Source organism: Euprymna scolopes, chromosome 9, assembly GCF_053919585.1.
Source record: "Euprymna scolopes isolate OS-2025 chromosome 9, ASM5391958v1, whole genome shotgun sequence".
NCBI lineage: Eukaryota > Metazoa > Mollusca > Cephalopoda > Sepiida > Sepiolidae > Euprymna > Euprymna scolopes.
In genome coordinates this window covers 454,821-477,048 of record NC_136490.1, presented here as the reverse complement: position 1 = coordinate 477,048, position 22,228 = coordinate 454,821, and the positions used below count along the sequence as shown (strand labels likewise).

General features: G+C 33.8%; 1 protein-coding gene across 3 annotated transcripts in view; it reads left to right on the top strand.

Annotated features, from left to right (window-relative positions):
* Positions 1–22,228, top strand: part of LOC145284415 (uncharacterized) — a 92,055-nt gene that overhangs the window by 18,849 nt on the left and 50,978 nt on the right. The window contains exon 3 of one of the 3 annotated variants that reach the window (XR_013868820.1): positions 925–4,755. The exons of the other annotated variants lie outside the window; for them this stretch is intronic. The gene's annotated coding sequence lies outside the window, so the exon portion shown is untranslated. Of the gene's footprint in view, positions 1–924; positions 4,756–22,228 lie in introns of those variants that run through there. 3 annotated transcript variants of the gene reach the window in all.

The window sequence follows — 22,228 nt, the reverse complement described above, 5'->3', positions numbered from 1 at the left end:
TAGTAATCAGACTATACAACGAGATATTTCCCTATTCATAAACTTGACAACTGTAAGTCACGCGCAGTGATAAATAAACAAAATATAAAACACATCTGCTAAATTTTGTATTTCATAAATAGTGATCAGTGACAATAGACATGAAGCAAGGCTCATGTTTTATCAATATTAGCATTAAGAATTACTCCATTAAATGACAAACTGCTGCCACCAACCCAACAGTTGGTGAAAAGACTCATAGGACAAATCTTCCTAATGTTTTGCACAACAAAATAATAAAAACGTGTTGAACAAACAAAAATTTAATGAATTACCAAGTCTAAACAAAAATGGCACTTCACATACGATTCCACAGAAAAAGGAAATGTAGTTAAAAAATTGGAATAACCTCATTTGTACTTAACAAAAATGGAATAAGGAAATTTATCTAAGATGCAATAGACATTATCTTTTAAAAATAAATAAAATTCCTTCATATATCATCTCAGCTACACAATACAATTATAAAAATGTATTTAACGAAGAAAACAGTCAAAGACAAAATGCATCAGAAAGCACACACAAAACAGAATAATTAATTTCACAACAAAGAGGGAGGAACAATTGGAATTCCAAACAGATATAGGCAATGAACAAATACATAAATAATTTTTTTTAAAAATCTTTTTATTTTTTGTAAAACCCAAAGATGTTAGCTATTCATTCCGTTGTTCCCCTTTTACTATTCTACTCACATTATTCCTCTTACAGCAACCTCCCACCACAAAAAGTAGAGCATGCAATTTTATAAGTGAATTTTTAAGCATTTTGATTACAAAATATTTCTTAATAAGTAAAATTGTCACAAAATGAAATTCTAATTTGAATGTAGATAATCTTATTAACATTGAAAACTCACTATCATAATGTTTGTTTCTTTTACAGATAATCCAGTTAGCAAGATACAATTTTTTCAACAATTATATTGATTTATTACTGATACAAGTAGAAAATGAAGAATATTGAAAACTGAAATATTCAAAAACTTTTCAATGTAAAAAGAATAATGATTCCGTGTCAAAAGATACTTGAATTGATTTGGAAATTCTGATTTAGTCATTTGCAGATTTTCTTAATATTAAGCTTTCGTAGCAAATCACACCTGACCGTTGAAACACAAGAAATAACATTGATGAAATGCATGTCTATGGCTTTTTAACAAAGTCATATTGAAACTTTGCAGCATATCATATATAGAGAGTTTGACCATTGAATGATTTAATGATTCGATTATTATATCTGGCCTAATTAATTTTCTAACTAGAAAATTAAACTTAATTGGCATATATCAATACAATTTGGATAAAGGTTGTATTGTGTTGTGTGCAGATGATCACTTTTTAAAGAATTTATATTTACACTAAAATATATACTTTAGCTAGAAATCTGCTTATTCTCAGGAATGAACCCAAATTCTGCTCAACTGTCAAAATTGAAGATTCATATAAAAGCAAAGATTGAGGGGAAAACATTTCCTTGTGTGATATAGAAGGTAATTTTCCTAGGACAGGTATTTAATTAGACATATCCAAAAACAGAGATAAAAAAAAATTGTTTGAACTCCTACTTTCCCACAACTAACTTCAACTATAATTTCCATTCTCTCTCTCAGCTATAGAAAAACAAATCCGGTAACAGAGATAAGGGAATTCATATTGGTGAAATGTCTGAAATTAATTTTACAGAAAAATCAGACTCAAAAATTCATATGAGTAAAATTACTAGCAAGAAACCGTATTCCTGTGAAGTATGTGGTTCTTCTTTTACAACACCATCAAACTTGACAACTCATGTACGCTTACACACTGGAGAGACGCCATATGCTTGTGAAGAATGTGGTTCTTCATTTTCAGAGAAACAAAGATTAATACTACATATCAGAACACACAGTGGCGAGAAGCCATATGCTTGTAAACAATGTGATAAATCATTTGCAATAAAAGGAAAATTAAATCAGCATATGAAAATACATAGTGGAAAGAAACCATTTTATTGTGAAACATGCAACAAGTCATTTTCTGCTAAACATAACTTCATACAACATCTCAGAATCCACAGTGGAGAGAAGCCATATGTTTGTGAAATATGTAATAAATCATTTCGATCTGGAAGCAGTTTAACATACCATCTACGAACACACAGTGGGGAGAAACCATTTTTTTGTGAAATATGTGGCCTTTCATTTTATACGAAAAGTATATTAAAACAACATGCAAAAATACACAGTGTAGAGAAACAACACGCAAAAATAGATAGTGAAGAGAAACCATATGTTTGTGAGATATGTAGTAAATCCTTTTCACGGAACAAAAATTTAAAGATGCACATGACAACACACAGGACGGAGAAGTGTTTTCCCTGCGAAATATGCAATAAATCATTTACTACTAAATGGAAGTTAACACTTCATGTAAGAATACACACTGATGAGAGAAAATATACCTGTGAAATATGTAATAAATCTTTTATAAATAAAAGTCATTTAAATGTACATCTCCGAATTCACAGTGGGGAGAAACCATATGCTTGTGAAATATGTAGGAAATCTTTTATTACCAAACCAAAGTTAAGACGTCACTTAATAACACACACTGGAGAAAAACCATATGTTTGTGAAATATGTAATAAATCATTTTCCTATAAATGTAATTTAAATCAACATATACAAGCACACAGTTGAGTGTGTGAGCCACCTGATATCCAGCTGTAAGGTTCTGTGTTGGGGCTGTCACTATACCATACGACACAATGGTTAGTGTATCTACACTAGACAATCTGTAAAAGTTTTATTTTGAATGCAGCAGCAAGTCATAGGAACATATGCCAGAAAGAACAGTTGGATATTAATTATACACCTCCACTATCTGTGCAATTTCTACAGCTATATAGCTAGAAAACAGAGCTAATATAGTGATATCGGACAAGAAGGAGAAAAGAAGCAACCTTAATGTCGATAGTTGATTAAACAGAGCTGAGAGGGAAAGGATGACTGAATACCAAGCTCTTATGTAGGCATAAAAAGAAACTGGAATCTTAGGAAGATCTCTAGCATTCCAGTAATTATAGACATAACAAAACTAATTAAAAATAATTTCCAAAACAACCTGGCAAATATAGCCGGTGAACCAAGTACAATAGAGATTAAAACAGTTGCACTTAAGGGCACAGTTAAAATCTTTAAAATACTTCTCAGTTGGAATATGTAAGGATGCGGTGAATGCTTGGCATCTGGTAGGATGCACCCTCTCCAACTTTAACAAGAAAAGGAAATTGATAAAAACAAACAGAAACAACATAAAAAGAATGGGAATCATGGGGAGAAAACATAAAGAGAAACTGGAATCTTAGGAAGATATCTATCATTCCAGTAATCATAGGAGCAACCAGATTTATGAAAAAGAATTTCAAAAACTACCTGACAAATATATCTGGTGAACCAAGTGTAAGATAAATTGAAAATAATTGCACTTTAATGGACAGTAAAAATGTTTAAAAAGATCTCTTAATTTGAATGTATGAAATCGTGGTTGAATATCTGGTATCTGGTATGGTGCCACATCCTCAGCTTGTACAAAATAATAAGAAAACTGAAAATAGAGAGATAATATAAAAGGAAAATGTTGATACTGTACAGAAATCAGTGTCTACCAAAGCTATATCTGGCTATAAAAGCAGGAGCCATCGATCTCACAAAATTTAACCATTAACATCATGCAATTATTGTGAGTGTTGGCCAATATCTAATGTGATTCTAGAACTATAAGCTTATGATTATACATCAAGAAACAGGTTGCAGTAAAACAACTACTATCACAAAACTGTGTGAACATTTGAAGAAAACTGTCTCATAACTGATAACAAAACATGAAACAAGCATCCCATGAGAATATGCCAAAAAGCCACCAGAAATATATTGAACTTTCACTCTATGAAAGCAGAGGATGATAATGGTTGCCCAAGATCAAGACTTGATGATGAATGCTTTTAAGAAGATGAATATTATCAATAACAAAAACAATTACTGGTTTTGCATGGATTATTGTTAATTATTACTTGTTATTGTTCCTTGAGCTTTTTTTTTTAATGCTATATTAAAAGTATTTGTAAACTTTTCTGCTTGCCCATTTGAGTTCAGATGGAATGGTGGTGTTATTATGTGATTGACTTGAAAAGTGTCAGAAAATCTTTCAATACTACAAATGTAAACTGTGTCATTGTCACTGACAACATAGTCTGGTACTCTGAATCTTGTGAATAGTTCATGTTAGAAACCGATTGTTACAGCTGTTGTTGACATCTTTCATCTTAGGACCTTAGAATTATTGGAGAAATTGTCTACCACAATAATGTAGTAATGCTCATCAAATGGATCAGCAAAGTCAATATGCATGCATAACCATGACTTTTCCATTTTCTGTCAGGGTTTAAAGGTGGTTGCTACTTTGCTTTTTATTTATAACAATGTTATAGATAGATCTCAAACAGTATTTGCTATGATTGACTTTATTTAACAGGCTAACCAAGGAGCTGATATTACTGTGTTTTCTAGTGGTCGACACTGATTACCAATTAATAAGGATAGCCCATTTGCATAGCCAATTCTATTTGCTGGTAAATATTTCAATTTAACATTATAGTTCAGAAGGATGGCAGTCCATCTCAGAAATCTGATATTTAAACTGGTAGTCATGTTTTCGATCCAAATAAAAATGAAAACCAATGCAGATATCTGAAATTTCATTAATACAAATATTACAGAGAACTTCTTTTTCAATTTGGTTCTATACATGGGTGCTTTTTGCTTTATCTAGCATATGATGTAGTATACACATTCAAATACCATACAAGCTAGCATCACAAGTGAAAATGATACCTAATTGGGTGTGGAAGTGTGTCAGAAATAGTACTAATGTTAGAGTAGATTTAATTTTTTCAAAAGCTGACTGACACATAGCTTTCCAATTAAAATTTTCAACTTTTTCAGTAATTAAGTTCATGAATGTTCTTTATGAATACTTGATAATAGATAGTCCAAGAAAGCTTTTGAGTTATATTGGCATTTCTTAGAGAAAGCATATTTTTGATAGCATCTACCCACTCTAGATCAGGGCATTTTCTGTTCTTGTCAATAATATACATGAGATAACTTATTTTGTTTCATGTATCTAAAACCAGAAATTATGTATTTTTTTCAAAAACCTTGCACATCTGTTTGCAATGTTCCTCAGTAGATTTGCTTGCTATTACAGTGTCATCCAGGTTGGCACACACAAAGTGCATACCACCCAGCATGATGTCCATAACCTGCTGGAATATAGCAGGTGCGAACTTAATTCCAAATGTTAGATACTGACTGTACAATACTGAAAAGTGTGCTTTGATGATTATTATTATGATCAATATTAATAATTATTAATATTTGTAAAAAAACGAATTTATCTATATAAGAGCCAGCTACGTCCTAAAATGGAGTACCATTGCCACATCTAGGCAGAGGCTGCTTGGCGCACCCTATCCAGCTTTGACATTCTTGGTTTTTATGGGTGCATGATCTTCGATGATGACTTTGATTTGATAACAGGACTGGTGATTATTTTTGAGGGAGTACTTGGGTATGGGCATCTTGGGGGAAAGTTGGTACTAGTCTTTGTTGTTTTCAACTGTTTTTCAAAATTTTTTAATTCAAGGAATTCCCAGCCCCCTGGGATTTTTTTTTTTTTGGCATATTTAATATTCTCTCTTCTTTTCTCTGTTAATCCATGCTTAGTCTGTCTCCCGGAGGTCTTTTTTCCAGTCCTTAGTACTCACTCATGTTCTCTAAATGGTCTAGTTGTGTTAAGGTTGGGAAATTCATTGATGTTGTTGTCTATGTTCTTTTGGGGAGTGGTCTCTGATGATGATTCTATTCTTATGGGTACTCCGACCTTAATCCTCAGGTGAACTTCACCTTATTTTTAGGGTTCACCGTTGCTTGCTGTTTTGTTAATTTTTTGGAGGGGCATACATTAGTCAATTCCAACAGGTCTAACACGAAAACTTCCTGCCTGCAACTATAACTAGTATCTTGTTTTCCTCTATTTTCTTGAAACAGGATTTCATTAAAAGCTTAGTCAAGAATAATTTCAAATTGCCAGGTTGACAAATGATTGTCATAGGCAATCTTAATCATATCTCTGTATTTCATTAGGAACACTGCAATGTGTTCTCCTTCTATATGGAATGGCACATGAATATGGAGAGGGAAGACCTTTGTCGGCCCAAGTATTCCATACACAAGTCATGATTTCATTTTGTGCTAATGCTATACAGCCTTTGAGTGTAGAAAATAATAAATTCCAAGTGTATAGTCCTTTGCATTTAACTTGTATAGCAGATCTGAAGACCATATGGAGGTGCACCAATCGACTGTGCAACAATAAAGTAGGCAGAGAAGCAAAAAGATAAAGACGCAATTGCAAAAGAATAATGACGCTGAAGTATGTTTAAAGGCGATGGATTGTTTTTTATTTACCAAAAAGAAATAAATGCAAATTCGAAAGGCTTGAAAATTGTGGTCTGTCCAAGTAAATCAGGATCAGACTCTGGAATGGACAGCTTGATATCAATAAGCAAATGGAAGAGGTAGCCAGATGGCATTGGGTCCTGGATCAGGGTTGCTGAACATCAGTAGGCACTGGTATGAATAACTGGACGTGTACAGCCTTTGAAGTGAGTAGCCTGATGTTGACTGACACTGGAAAGGGTAGCTTGACAGCTACAAGTACCGGAATATTGCTAAGGGCTGCAAGAAGCTGCGGGAGGTGCTGGAAGGCTGCAGAAGGTAGGAGGTGTTTGAAACTGTAGGAGTCAGCTAATTGAAGAAAGGTAGTCTCAGGAGCAGACAGGCTGTAGTTGTTGCATAGAAGTAGTTTGTAGTTCATGTAGGAGTAGATTTTTGTTTGCATAAGTAGTATAAAAAGTAGCCCTGAAAAGAACTGTTTGAACTATTGCTGCTGCTTAGGAGAACTTTCAGCCGTTGGGCTTGTCGACTTGACTAGAAACATCAAAGCTGCATTTGGGAGGCTTCCTGCTCTCTGGTTGTGTTGAGAATTTTTTTGGTGCTGTATTCATGAAGTAGTATTGTTACAGCAGGCGTCGCTCTCAGTAAAAAACAAATGAATAGAATTGATTCTCCACAAAATCAATAACAATTATAAGGGTTTCAAATATAAATTGATTGATTTTATGTTCGATTCAGTTTGGAATCAAAAGTCTTGAAATTAATCATTTGAAAAAAATCAAATTTTATGTTTTGTTTTGTTTGCGGATAAAATGAAAACATTGAAACAATATCCACACACACGGAATGCTCACAAGCATAAACATGTGAGTCACATGTGAATCACATGTTGATTGCATTGATTACATTTTTGGCGGGAAATGCCTCCATTGCGAGTTTTCTTTATTCAAGTGGTAAAATACCAGTGTTCATAAGCGCATCGCAATAAGGCCCTCTCCTTGGATAGTTGATAATTATCAATTACCCAAGAAACAATGTCAAAGGTCTCTGCAGATGTCTCTGAATGTATCTGCAAGGATTGTCGGAATGATGAGTAAATAAGCAGGTCAATGCTATTTTCGGACAACAACTTTATTAATCCAAATGATGGAGGTCTGAAATATACAATGACATTATGGTGATACGAGTATGACATAATAATTCAACTATCTGTTGGATTAATTTAAAATGTGCTAATGGTTAGATTATGATGATGTAATGCACTATCCTCTACCCCCCCCCCCGAGTTATTTGACAGTGTTCTGAATGACTCATTTAATGTTTGTTGCTGGTAAGGATTGTGGATAGGATGATGTTATTTGCAAAGCATATTAATAGATGATAGGTGTACTGCTTGTACATAAAATAAAGAAACGGTTGTGAACCATCATTGGGTAGACTGCCCTCCATTTCGGGGATTATTCTTTCCCATGTTATGTTCATAATCCCTGAGCCACTTTGGTTCTTGTCATGGCCGATTGGAGCATCTCGGAAGCTGGTCAAAGGAAAGTTGGTTTTGTCTTACTCCAGGTGTCACGTCCCTTCTCGGTGTGGTTGGTACCATGGGTGAAGGCGTTGGAGCCTGCAGTGTGGGAGGTGGCCTGGTAGATGTAGGCGTGGGATGTTGACTGTCATCCACTACTGTTGGTGGTCTGACCTGTGGTGGCTGAGTGAAATGAGGTGGTCTACCCTGCTCAGCTGGTGTAATGCAGACAGGAGGTGAAACTGGTGCAAGCCCATTGTTGTTCTGTAGTTTTGAGTTTGTGACAGTCTGAGATGGAACAGCTGGGGTTATTAGTGTCCCACTCACTGGTGTAGGTGGGTTGGGATTTCCTCCTTTGAAGTGGTATCTCAGGTCATGGTTGATGGTGTGTTTTTCAGGAGGGGAATACACCGGCATGTACTTTCGTAGGAACTTCCTGTTGCGTAGTGTCACTCTGCCTGATCCGTCCATGCGTACAACATACTGGTCATATTGGTGAACTTCAATGACAGTTCCAGTTTTGTCCCATTTTCTTGGATAAGGGCCAGTTTGGTTTTGGATCCTGACCTGGTCTCCCACTCTGAGGGGTGGTAGCCGCTTTGTATGTTCTGTTAAGCGTTCGGCAATTTTCATGTGTCGGTTGCGTAACGCTTCCTCTCTCAGAGTAAGTGTGTCACTCCATGTCTCATGAGATTTGTAGCGGCCAGGCAGGATCGGGTGGAGTCTCGGATCGCCCGCCCAAAGACGCACATTGCTGGAGATAATTTTGTGTCTCTGTCAGGAGTGTTTCGATACTGCAACATTGCACGCTGAAAGGCACAGGTGTCTAATTCACCATTTGGTCCGGTGTTGTCTGCAATCATGCGTTTCACGGTCTTCACTCCAACCTCTGCTCTACAGTTGCTATGTGGAAAGGCTACAGATGAGAGTCTATGATGCACACCCCAGGTCTTCAGGAAATCTCTGGTTGTTGAAGCTGTAAACTCTGGGCCACCATCTGAAGATAACTCATCTGCTATTCCAAATGTGACGAATGTGCGTCGTAAGCAGTCGATGAGGCCAGAAGCACCATTGTGTGCCCTTTCAATGATGGGCCAGTTTGAGTATCTATCAACAATCACCAGGTAATTACTGCCTTTGTAGTGGAAGAAGTCCGCACATACACACTGAAATGGATAAAAGGGGTAGACGGGTGGCGTTGATGGTGCACTTGGTTGAGATGGAGCATTTTGGTTGGAATGATTGCAAGAGTTTCTAAGTTTGGTGATGTCATTGCTTATACCAGGCCAAAACACAGAGGTTTCTGCTCTTGACATCATGGATGAAATGCCTTGATGTGCAGAGTGCAACGCTGTAAGCACATCTTTTCTCAGTAACGGTGGAACCACTATCCTGTCTTTGTATATAATGACACCATTGACGGTGGAAAGGTCATTGCGGAATTGATGGTATTCTCTCAAGGAGGGCAGTAGATCATTTTGGATGTCTGACATTCCACTTTCAATTTGTTGTGCTAGTTTTAACACTACAACAGCTCGTCAATGGCCCAACCTTTTCTGTTGACGTTTTTCTAGATTGGAAACCACACTTTCTGCTTACCCGGCCAATTATGTTGTCCAGCTTTTTCTTTCGCATTTTTTTTTTTTGTGGGGATACCATGTTCCAGTTAAAAGCCGTCATAACCCGGAGGATCCTATGTACTATGGAAACCCTGCGAAGTTGGGGTCTATAGTATTATACATGAATCTTGATTAATGATGCTGATTATTTTTCTACAACCTCCATCATAAATAAGCAGGTCAATGCTATTTTCGGACAACAACTTTATTAATCCAAAATGATGGAGGTTTGAAATATACAATGACATTATGGTGAGACGAGTATGACATAATAATTCAACTATCTGTTAGATTAATTTAAGATGTGCTAATGGTTAGATTATGATGATGTAATGCACTATCCTCTAATGAGTGCAAGATTGTTGAGAAAGTTTTGTTGTATATATGTCTCAGCATGGTTGGTTGAAAGTGATTGGTGAGTGCAAGTGGGTTTGCATGATTGTTTGAGTTCTTAGTCTGCAAGTGTGTCTGGAGAGTCCAAGAGATGAGTACAGATGAGTCTGCACTTGTTGGTTGTGTCTTCTATGTTGTGTAGATAATTGTCAAGATTGGTGGTACACTATGGTGGAAGTCAGTTGTGCAAAGCTTGCAGTGCCAAGTACAAGTGGGTCTGTGCTGGTGTTGGTGTGCATCGTTCGAGTTGATTGGGTTCCCTGTATGTTAATTGAATCATCGAACATCTATGTTATTGGTGATATCTGTGGATTTTATATACTTGACGAATGTCCATGAGGGTTTGAGCTGTTGAATCAGTTGTTGGAGAAAGTTAATAGGCCTTGAAAGGTGTTGCAGATATTTGCAGAGCTTGACTTTCTACATCTCGTATGAAGTTAAAAGCTCAGTGTTGGTTCTCGGTTCAGTTGGTTGAGATGTTTGATAGTCGTAGTTGGTCCAGTCTAGGTGAAATGTCAACAGCTGCAGTATGCATCCAAAGATAGTGTAGGTTTTTTTGTCATCTTCTTTGCTAACTGCTCCTTCATGTGTGTATCTTAGGATCACTCAGGAGGTCACCACTTGTTGCAACAAGTCAGGAGGCAGTGTGGAGGTGTGCCAATCAATCATACAGCTATAAAGTAGACACAGAGCCAAAAATATAATGGTAATAGCAAAAGAAGAATAAGAAATGCTGAAGTCTTTTACTTACCAAAAAGAAATAAATGCAAATGGCAAATTTAAAAGGCCTGGAAATTGTGGTCAGTACTAGCAAATCGAGATCAGACTCTGAAATGGGACAGCTTGACGTTAATAGGCAATTGGAGGAGGTAGCCAGATGACAGTGGGTACTAGACCAGGGCTGCTAGACGTCAATATACTGGTAGAGGTAACTGGACATTGACAGCCTCTGAAGTGAGTAGCCTGATGTTGGCCGACACTGGAAAGGGTAGCTTGACAGCTGCAGGCACTAGAACAAGTAAACTTCCATATTTTTTTATATTTTCTTGCCTTTTGTTTTGTTTTTTGGAAAAAATCTTAATAAAAAAGATGCAAATATCTGTGAGTTAAACTCTTCGATATATAAATACATATCAAATGCATCGGTTTAAAACTTCACCAATCAACAAACAAGCGCAAAAAATAATGATGTGAAAATATATAAATGTTTATATATTTTACACACTAGTTTTTTTTTTTTTTTTTTCAATTTGGCTATAATTGTTTGTGAAAATTTGGCTACAATTATCAATTTTGTCTTCTTGGTCTTTTTTTCTGAAAGATTTGGCTTCAAATATTTATTTGAGTAAATGTGTAATTTTACAGTGTAAATTATTTGACAAAAAAATTATAAAAACTAAGGTTTAAATAAAACCAGAAAAAATTTCATTTTTATTATTTTTTCATCATTTTAAATAGACTTAATGTACGACATTCGAGGCCGTCATATTGCTTTTAAAATTCAGCCTTTCTAATGTTTGACACATTAGCCTTTTTAAGGCCAAATTTGGCCTTTTTTATACTCTTTCAAGGAACCATGTTTGTAGCCGCCATATTTTTTTGTAATTAAAAAGTGTAAAAAAAAAAAAAAATTTGTCAAACCTTAGAAAGGACAAATTTTAAAAGTAAACGGCGCCTTGAATGTCGTACATTTAGTTTAATAAAAAAAAATGCTGAAAAAATAAAAATAATTTTTTTCTGGTTTTATTTCAGCCTTTGAGTCTAATAATATAGTTTATATAAAAATAAATAGTAGTTATAATTTTTCGTCTGTCAAATAATTTACACCACTAAACTACACATTTACCTTTATTTGAGTCCAGCAACCCAACTAGATTCAGAGATTGGACACGTTTACTATATATATATATATATATATATATATATATATATATATATATATATATATATAAAATTTGTAGTATTCCGAATTATATTGGGTTAATATAATTCAGTAATTGTTCATATACCAATAAATTTAAGCCAAAAAGGAGAGATGACTTAAGAAGTTAGCTACAAAATTATTATATTTCATAATTGAGCATTCATATACTGTTTTAACAAAAACGAAAACTTCAAGAAATGAGTTGATAGCAACAAAAAGTGTATTTCATTGTTAGTTCCAATTGTTTCAAGATCATTTCGACAAATTCAAACAATATGTCATTTGAAATATTTTGAAATATATCAATCTACCTACACATTCATATCCTGTATGTATATTTACTTATATTTTACTATATGCATTTACTTACATACTTACTTGCTTTATCCGGAATTTGCAGATACCGGCCATCCTCTCCCCTTTAAAATTTGTTATTTTATATTTTATTTGTTTATTTATTAATTTATTCATTGTTTCCATTTAGTGTCTTTTAATAACTCTTACTGACATTTTCTTAAGTAATAACCTGTACATTTCAGTTGACCTCTTTTTGCCCTATATTTTTTGCGCCTTTTAACATCATCTTGTCTGGGTCATTTTGACATTTGCTTTTCTATTTTATATTTAATTCTATCACCATTTAATCTTTTTTTTCTCTCTTCTTCACTGATTTTTCTTAATTACACTTTGTCTCAGCAGCCATGTTAAACGCATCTTATTTTTCTTTTATTAATATTATTGGAATTTTTTCCCGTTTCCTTGTACATATTTGTGAATTATTCCACGGATTTCGGCCTCTTAGATTATTTTGGACCATTTTCCAATTACGCGATTTCCTTGGATTTTACTTGTGCGAATGGAAATTCTTTTAACTTTCTTGGATTTACATTTTTGGATTTAACCGTCATTGGATACTTTACCTTTCACCAGACTATCCATTCATGTGAAATCACCTTTTTCTTCACCATATTCACTCTGCTTCACTTTTTGTTATCAAGTAAAATCTTTGACTTACTTGCAGTTTCATCAAATACTTTTGTATGCAAAATCCGATCCCGCATTTTGCTAATTCCTACCCTCTGATGAGAAGGAAAGTATTTCTTCGAAAGTCCGCGGATTAAGGACTATCCACTTATTAAGTGTTTCCTTTTCAGATTAAATATGTTTTTAACTCTTTTTCAAAGTGTTTTTTAACATGTTTTATTAACTATTTGCTCTTATTATAAGCTCTATCTCCTATTTGGTTTATGTTTTATTAACTATTTGCTCTTATTATAAGCTCTATCTCCTATTTGGTTTAATCAAGTTTTTACATCTGGTTGAGATTACTTTATAAATATTAATTCTTTAATATTTATAATATACTTTAGTTTTACCATCTTAGATCATTTTGGTAAATTTAATTGTAATTTTTATTTTATATATAAGCAGAAAAGCTTTGAGGGGGAATTTACTAATAAAAAAAAAGAAGCAAATTTCAAAATCCAATATAAATATTGTTATTTATATCTTAATCCCAACCAAATAAAAAAGCTCAATACATTCACTGACCATAGTAGAGCTTACGATAAATAATGATAAGAACAGAGATATAAAGTAGAAATTTACAAAAAGTTTTTATTATTTGGCAGAATATTCCAAAGCTGGTAGCTAGGTGCTCCTTAATCTGCAGAGTTTATACTTTTCGGCGGGGTATTGGAATATTTTGGGGGAAGGGGGGGGGAGATATTCTTTGCCGAATATATTTGGAAAAGATGCAAAAATCTCAACAAGTGTGTTGATTTGATTTTTATGTTTTCTGAACAAGTCTTGAGTTTGTATTACTATACACATAGATTCGAAAAAATGGTAAAAAAAAAAGCAAATATATAACAAATAAATGTTATCAACGGCAAGATAAGTTACTCTTCTACTTATTTGGAAAAGTTTTTAGTGGTTTTACTCACTTTAAAACGTGTAATCGGTTTGAAAATCCTGCAGTGTTTATCGATATATTTAAAAAAAAAAAAATGGCGGCATGCTCGCTGTTGAATATGGTAAGTTTGTGAAAACGAGTTTAAACAAACAAATTATACAAAATACTGTTAGAAACACACCAAATATATGTTTGCTAGGTACAAGCAAAAATGGGCGGATAAAGATAGAGGGAGCTAGTTTTGAAAGCCGATTTATCATAATTTGTTTGTAGGTTTCTGACTACTTTTTGATTGTATTTGAAAGATTAGAGACTAAAGTTAATTTCCTAAAGGAAAAAATATTTGTACGCGTGAAAAAAAAAGTTATGAAAAATGTTTTCACGGCGAACTAACCAATTCAGCTAAATTTTGAAGTTAAATAAATTCATTGTAAAAATCCTTTTAAAGATAAATATTATTTTTCTGGGTCTATTTTTAAGATAATTAGTAAAGTCTTAAGATATTGAATTAAAAAAAAACACGAAAACAAAAACACCTTGTTTGTATAAAAATAGCTTAATTAGCCCTCAAAAAGCAATTCTGCTGTTCGCCCAAAACGCAACAAATAAAGGTTTGTAAACACGATTATACGGAAGCCCAAAATTTCAGCCAATCGAAACACTGTTTCAAAATGAAGTCATGATAGTAAAGGGGAGATAGGGGTGTCAGATTTCTTTCCCCCCTTCCCAGACGTGCATCCGTACATTCCTATTCTGAACGTTTGTATCAATTTTTATTTTTTAATTTATTTTTTATGTTCCTGTTTTTAAATTAATTTTTTTTTAATTATTGTTCGAGATTATATAAAAATCATGTTACGGAGAAAGTTTCATATTCATGCAAGCAAGAAAATTATTAAAATTTTGCATATAAAAATTATGCGAAATCTGTAATTTAAAAAAAAATAGAAATATTTTTGCTATTATATATATATATATATATGTGTGTGTGTGTGTGTGAAAATATTAAACAAACAATGCTTAATTCAATGGTATTATCGGTAGTTCGAGAAATTCATTTTACTTCGAGTTATATCGAATTCATTAATACGGATTTTAGGGGCTTTTTTCGTAATGTTCCTGTAAAAATTAAATAATTTTTAAAAAAATTGTTATAATTTACGTTGCTTTATTTTCATAAAAAAAGCAAAAATAAGTTCTTTCATTCTTTTTTTACTACAGAAAATCATAACTTTAATAAAGGTGTTGTTTTTTAAACAAAAGTAATACATTTCCACTAAGATTTAAATAAATATGATGGGTTCATTATATTCCATGATCATTATTTGATAAATACTGAAAATTTCATTCAAATTGGTTCATTTCCCGATTTTTGGTGAATTTTTAAAAAGTAAAGAGAGGGCTCAAAATGTTTTATACATTTTGAGCCTCGGTAGGGACTGCCAAACGTCAAACGATTGTAAAGATTGGACCGCATGTTTCCGCATGTTGTGTAAACTATACGAACTATGGAAAAGCAGAAGCGACTTAATGATTTTTTTAAAACCTTTGTGTATCTTCTTCAAACTACACTTAATAATTAATCTTTGTTATAATTTTGTTAGGTTTTAAGATTTACACAGTTTAATGATTAACAATAGTATAAACATTTGTATATTAAATATGAAATACGGTTTTACTGAATGTTCTTTTGGTTACCTAGGGGCTTCCATATTTTGTTCAGTAAAAAGAGACAAACAAAATATGAGGGGGGGGGGTCTACAAAATGCTGATATTTGTGCAATATTTTAAAATTGGTTTTAATCTGGCGATAAAATAGCTGACAAGAGTCGTGTTTATATTAAAACCTAATATTAAAAAAAAATTAAACACAATTAATCAAAAATCTCTGTTGTAACGGAACATTTTGAATTTTTTTTTTTTTTTTTTACAAGGTGGTCACCGTCACCACTTATCAAGGCCCGGAAGCCACTCAGGGATAAGGGTTATTGTATGTACAGTACGTTAGTGTGGAGATTTAATAAAGTGTCTACTTAAGGGGGCCTGGTTCATCAGGAATTTGTTTACATTGGACTTGAAGACATCCAGGTTGTAGTCAGGTGGGAAGCAGGCAGACGGAACAGAGTTCCACAGGCGTGCAGTTCTAAGAAAGAAGCTTTGTTGATGGAATCTACGTTTGGATTTAGGCACAGATAAAGAGTGGGGAAAATTTTTGACAGTGGTTTCAGCTAGACGGGTGATTTTTGTAAAAGATTGGCGAGGGGGGAGCAGAGATTGGAGCTCAGACGAGCATTTGCCATGGAAATAACGATAAAACAAAGATAGGCTCGCAACGTCTCTTCTGTGGGAGAGAGGTTGCAGAGAAGAGAAAAAGGCATCCCCCACTAAACCACGAAGTCTATTTTGTACTCTGTCAAGGCAGGATAGGCTTTTTTTAGCAGTTCCTGCCCAGATATGGCAGCAGTATTCCATCCTTGGACGTACTTGGCTTTTATATAGATAGAGAATTGCATTAGTGAGATATCTTCTGGAGCCGTAGAAGGATCCCACCATCTTTCCAGCGACCTTGGCAACAGACTTGATGTACGTGTTCCATTTCAGATCAGGTGTAAAGATCAAACCCAGAAGCTTGTCAAAACATGAGGCTTCTCTTAGACGAGAGTCATCCATTTCAATTGATGCCAGATGGGGATCAGAGCTAATAAATAATGAAATTTTAATCGTTTTAATCTTTTAAAAATGAATTAATGTTTACGAATTTTCTTTTTCTTGGCAATTCAACTGATTATAGTATATATTAATTCGAAAAAAACGCTATTTAAAAATAACAATAATGTTACGTTTATATCAATTTTTCAATTGCAACTTCAAGGTAAATTTTTGTTCAATATGTGTATTTAAATTTTTTAAAAATAAATATTTTTACTTATTTGAACTCTTATGTTTCATTATAAATAGAAATTTCGATAGATTTAAATATATTTTGTTCGAATTTCGAAAAAATTTCCCCTTGTATGTTTTACGAAAACTGCATTTTATATGTAATTTCATTCTAAAATGGATAAGTATCGAAAATTTCACGAAAATCTGACCATTAGTTGATTTTTGCTAGATTTATTAAATACGGGTATATTTTCACGTTCGGAATGTCTCTACTACATGGAACGTTATTTTAAAGCGCCAATTATGTAAACACGATTTTCGTCTCGCAATTTCACTATTTTCGTTCGATGAAAAAAATTTTAAAAAATTATTACTGGTTTATTTTGCCCTTCTTCTTTTAAATGGTACAAAAGTTGGGTTTGTATTACTGTACACATAGATTCGAAAAAGTTGTCAAAAAACAAATATATAACAAATAAATGTTATCAAAGGCAAGATAAGTTACTTTTCTACCAAACTGGATATATTTTTCGTGTTTTTATTCAATGTAACATGTTTATTCAGCTCGAAAAGCATACAGTGTTTACGATGTATTGGAACATTCAAGATGGCGTCTGATTTTTTCTTTAACACGGTAAGTTTGGGATAAGGTGTTATAAATAAAAACCGAATAAAATACTGTTAAAAACTCGCTCAATATATGTTACCGTGACATAGGTTGACATATATTCGGTGTTTTTTAATAGTATTTTATATAGTTTATTATTTATAACACCTTTTCCCAAACTTACGGTGTTAAAGAGGGTGTGAGACGCCATCTTGAATTTTCGAATATATCGGTAAACACTGTATGTTTTTCGAGGTGAATAAATATGTTACATTGAATAAAAACACAAAAAATATCCAGTTTGCCTTTGATAACATTTATTTGTTATATATTTGTTTTTTGATTGATATAAATAAAGTTACATCGTGTTACATATAGGGTGGGGTAATTCTGTGGTGACTTTTGGCAGTCCCTAAGCCTCGGTATTCAATTTGCCCGTACCTAATGTCCGCCCATGTCACGGTAACATATAGAGTGAGTTTCTAACAGTATTTTGTTAATTTTTTTTGTTTAAACTCGTTTTCCCAAACTTACTGTGTTCGACTGCGAGCATACCGCCATTTTTCTTTTTAAAATATATCGATAAACACTGCATGATTTTCGAACCGATTACACGTTTTAAAGTGAGTAAAACCACTAAATACTTTTCCAGAGAGGTAGAAGAGTAACTTATCTTTCCTTTGATAACATTTATTTGGCATATATTCGATTTTTACCACTTTTTCGAATCTATGTGTATAGTAACACAAACCCGAAGTCTTTTTCATTAAAAAAGGAAAATAGAATAGAAGAAATACAAAAGGGGAGATAATTCGAAATTCTTTTCCGGTTTAGCACAACTAATTATTTGTAAGACCATTTTTCATAACATTTTAAGTTTAAATTTTCAAACGATATACGTTGTTTCTGTACAACAAATTAAGCTTAACAAGATTTGACGAAAAGTAAGTATTAATTCCTTCCTTAATTTGTTGTTGTTCTATAATGAAGTTCAAAATGACACTTCGAGATTTAATGTTATTATTTCGATCTACCATTTTAATGGTGTTTATATTAAATTTATTTCGGTACTTCTACAGTTTATCGCCGAAAATAGAGACGCCCTTTTTTTGACCACCTGTTGTTAAAATCAGAGGGAGAAATCAGTATTTTAAACTATGACCGAAGTAGGAAATAAATAACAAAAAAATTACAAAATTGTTTTATTAAAATTATATTTTCTTAATCTACCGCAGACTTTTCAATAAATGTCTGTACAATTATATTTTACTACAATTTTATACAATAAATATTTTGGTTTTCAAATGACGCTCGCGGCTCAAATAATTATGAATATATCATTTTCATTTTCTGCTTTTAATAATAATGTCTTTTTTATTTTCTGTTTTTAATAATATATATATATATATATATATATATATATATATATATATATATATATATATATATATATATATATATATATATACGCTTGAAAAGCTTTCCTGTTTTCATTAATTAAATCGAAACATTTCCAATTAAACAAGTACGGATATATGGTCTTTCACTTTCTTTATTTACCTTTTTTCATAGTTCTTTCCGGAAGTAACTAATATCTAGTTTAATTTTCTTGTTATTTATTTCCTACTTGGGCCATAGTTTAAAATACTGATTTCTCCCTCTGATTCTAATCGACAGGTGCTCGAAATAAAATGGCGTCTCTATTTTCGGCGATAAACTGTAGAAGTACCTTTATTTCAATTAATTAATTTGATTCTCAAACTTATTATGTTTATTTTATTAATTTGAACAAATGTTTAGAACGATGGCCTATGCCGCCGCAAAAGCATTACAAAAGGCAATATTATTTTGTTTGAGAAAATGTTAATCTGTTTTCTCATTAATATATACTGTAATCTGTTCATTTGAAAATATAAAATAAATTCTCAAAGAAAAACGTTTGGTGATGCAGGAGTAGGTGACTCGTAGTCGGCAGCACACAGTGTCAAATAAAAACAAATTCGTTTAATTACTTATTTATTTCATAAAATAATAAAATGTGATCGTTTCATTGTTGTGAATTTGTTTTTAGTATGATAAAATATGGTACTAGTACACTTATTTATCCGTGCTGAAATAATAACATTATTTAGAAAGCCATTCTTAACATGGGTAGAGAAGGGTGTTTTGTACCATTTCTGTATTTTAACCTTACAATTTAATAAAAACAGATTTCATAAAACTTTAATTAAACTTAAAAATACTATTTAAAAAATAGCGCAGATCAATAAGTGCACTAGCACTTAAAATATATATTACTTTATGAAATGTTTATTGATTTCTTTATATATATTTTTTTAGAAAAATAAAATGATTTTTTTATCGGACACTTTTTGCTGCGGACTTCGTGTCGCCTATGCTTTTGCATCATCAAAAGTTTTCGAAGTTTTTTATTTCTTTAAAAGTTAGTCCAATTAAACATTCTTAAATGTAAACCGGATTGACAGTTCCTGGCTGCTGTTTCCAACTGGTAGTACAGAGCCCTAACTCTTTGGTAGCACTTAGAGCGGCTGCTCCATCAATAGTTGAATAATATCGGGATGTTGATAGTGCCATGTCGCGCATGGAAAGGGACCCTGCACTCATCCCCAGTGGGCTTTCCTGAGGCAACAATCCTATTAGATGGAAGGTCAACTGATGGTCTACTTGTGTTGCATGTCTGGTATTCTGCATAATAACTTGTTCAGCACCCCTTACCTAAACTGAAACTCTAAAAAAAAAAAAATGACAGTACAATCTAAAATTGCGCTTAAACCAAGACAAAACTCAAACAAAACAAAATTGTCTCTTCCCTTGAGGCTTGCATTTATGAACATCCATGGGCTTAGAACTAATTTAAATGATGTTAAAGCATTTCTCCTTACAAATACCCCGGATATCTTAGCATTAAGTGAGACTAACCTACGTTCTTCCATCCTCTCTAACTACTTTAACATGCTCAGATATCTTCCACTCTGCCGTAAGGACTCTGACAAACATATGCATGGGCTTGGAGTCTATATTCAAAACACCCTCCCCTTGACTAGAGAAACAAAACTAGAATCGGACAATCAAGCCTTTATGTGCTTTAGACTTTACATGCAACATAATATTAGTTACTTTTATTTTCTCTACCACTCTCCCTCGACCCAGGACTGTACCCTAATAAACAAAGTCTCTGGCAGCATGGATACAGCACTTTCCCTCCACACTAGCACACAAGTACATGTATTTGGTGACTTCAATGTCCACCTAAGCAACTGGCTTGGATTTTCTACTTACACAGATGCAGCTGGTAGTACAACACATAGCTTCTCTATATCTCATTCCCTAATACAGATGGTTACATTTCCAACCTGTTTCTCAGACTAGCAAGAACAACACGCACCACTTCTGTCCACAGGTCCCGATGATTGTGTTACGAATGCCCACAGCCCACTTGGGAACGCTGATCATGCAGTGATAATGGTTAAAATCGCCCTAAAATCTAGAGCCAAAACCGAAGAACCATTACTGAAAACAATGAGATATTATATAAAGGCTGACTGGGAAGCCATCAGTGATCTCATCAGAGATGCCCCTTGGCGAAATATCTTTTCACTTCCTGCTGAACAGTGTGCAAATGAGACAGCTGAATGGTTTAAAACGGCAATTGAAGCACATGTCCCCATGCAGAAATTTTATAGCAAGCCCCATTCTCCCCTATTCCTTATTTCTACTTGTGCAGCTGCCATTGTGAAAAGGCAGCATGCATACCGCAGATTTAACTGACATAAGTCCAGTTCAAACAGACAGAAGTATATAGAAGCCAGAAGTAACTGTAAGAAAGAAATAGAGACAGCTAAGAGAGAATTTACTGAAACCACCAAAAAAATGCATTGAAGCACAGAAATTAGAAACCCGTGATTTCTGGAAAATCTACAACAGTGTAGTAAATAATGGGTAATCAATAATTCCCCCACTATCCAACAATCATGAGATTGTTTACTTAGCAACCGAGAAGGCTAACATGTTTGCCAGTCTGTTTGCCTCCAACTCCACACTGGACCCTGCTAACCACAACCTCCCTGACTTTCCTTTGCGGACAGATGCTACACTAGACGATCTGAAAATCACCCCTGCTCAGGTGCATGCTATCAGAAAAAATCTTGACACTTCAAAAGCATGTGGACCTGATCTTATCCCGGCTGTGCTATTAAAAAAGTGCTTCGCCGAAGTAGCTCCAGTTCTCTCCAAACTTTACAACAAATGCCTTAATGAATCTTGCTTTCCTGACTGCTGGAAAACTGCTTCTGTGGTACCAGTTTTCAAGAATTCTGGAGAAAGAACTGACCCAGTAAATTATCGCCCCATTAGCCTCCCCCCCCCACACTTTTCGCCAAAATATTTGAGTCCATCACCTTACAGATGCTAAACTTCTTACTGACGAACAATATGGATTTAGGCAAGCCTGTTTCACAGCAGACATCCTAACTGTAATCTCTGAGCATATATACCATTCACTTGACAAAGCAGGGGAGGGTAGAGCGGTAGTTCTAGAAATATCTAAGGCTTTGGACAGGGTATGGCATGAAGGTCTTCTCAAGAAAATCAGATCATACGGAATCACTGGAAGAATACTTAACATAATTAAATCCTTAGATAAGAGAAAAATCCAGGTTGTCCTCGACGGTTGTAAATCTAAACAATATGATATAAATGTGGGAGTGCCTCAAGTGTCTACGAGGGACATGCAATAAGTTATGCCCCTACCCACTTCCCATAGAAGTAAAGCAACAATACTTGGCACAGTTATTAGTCTTTCTCTAC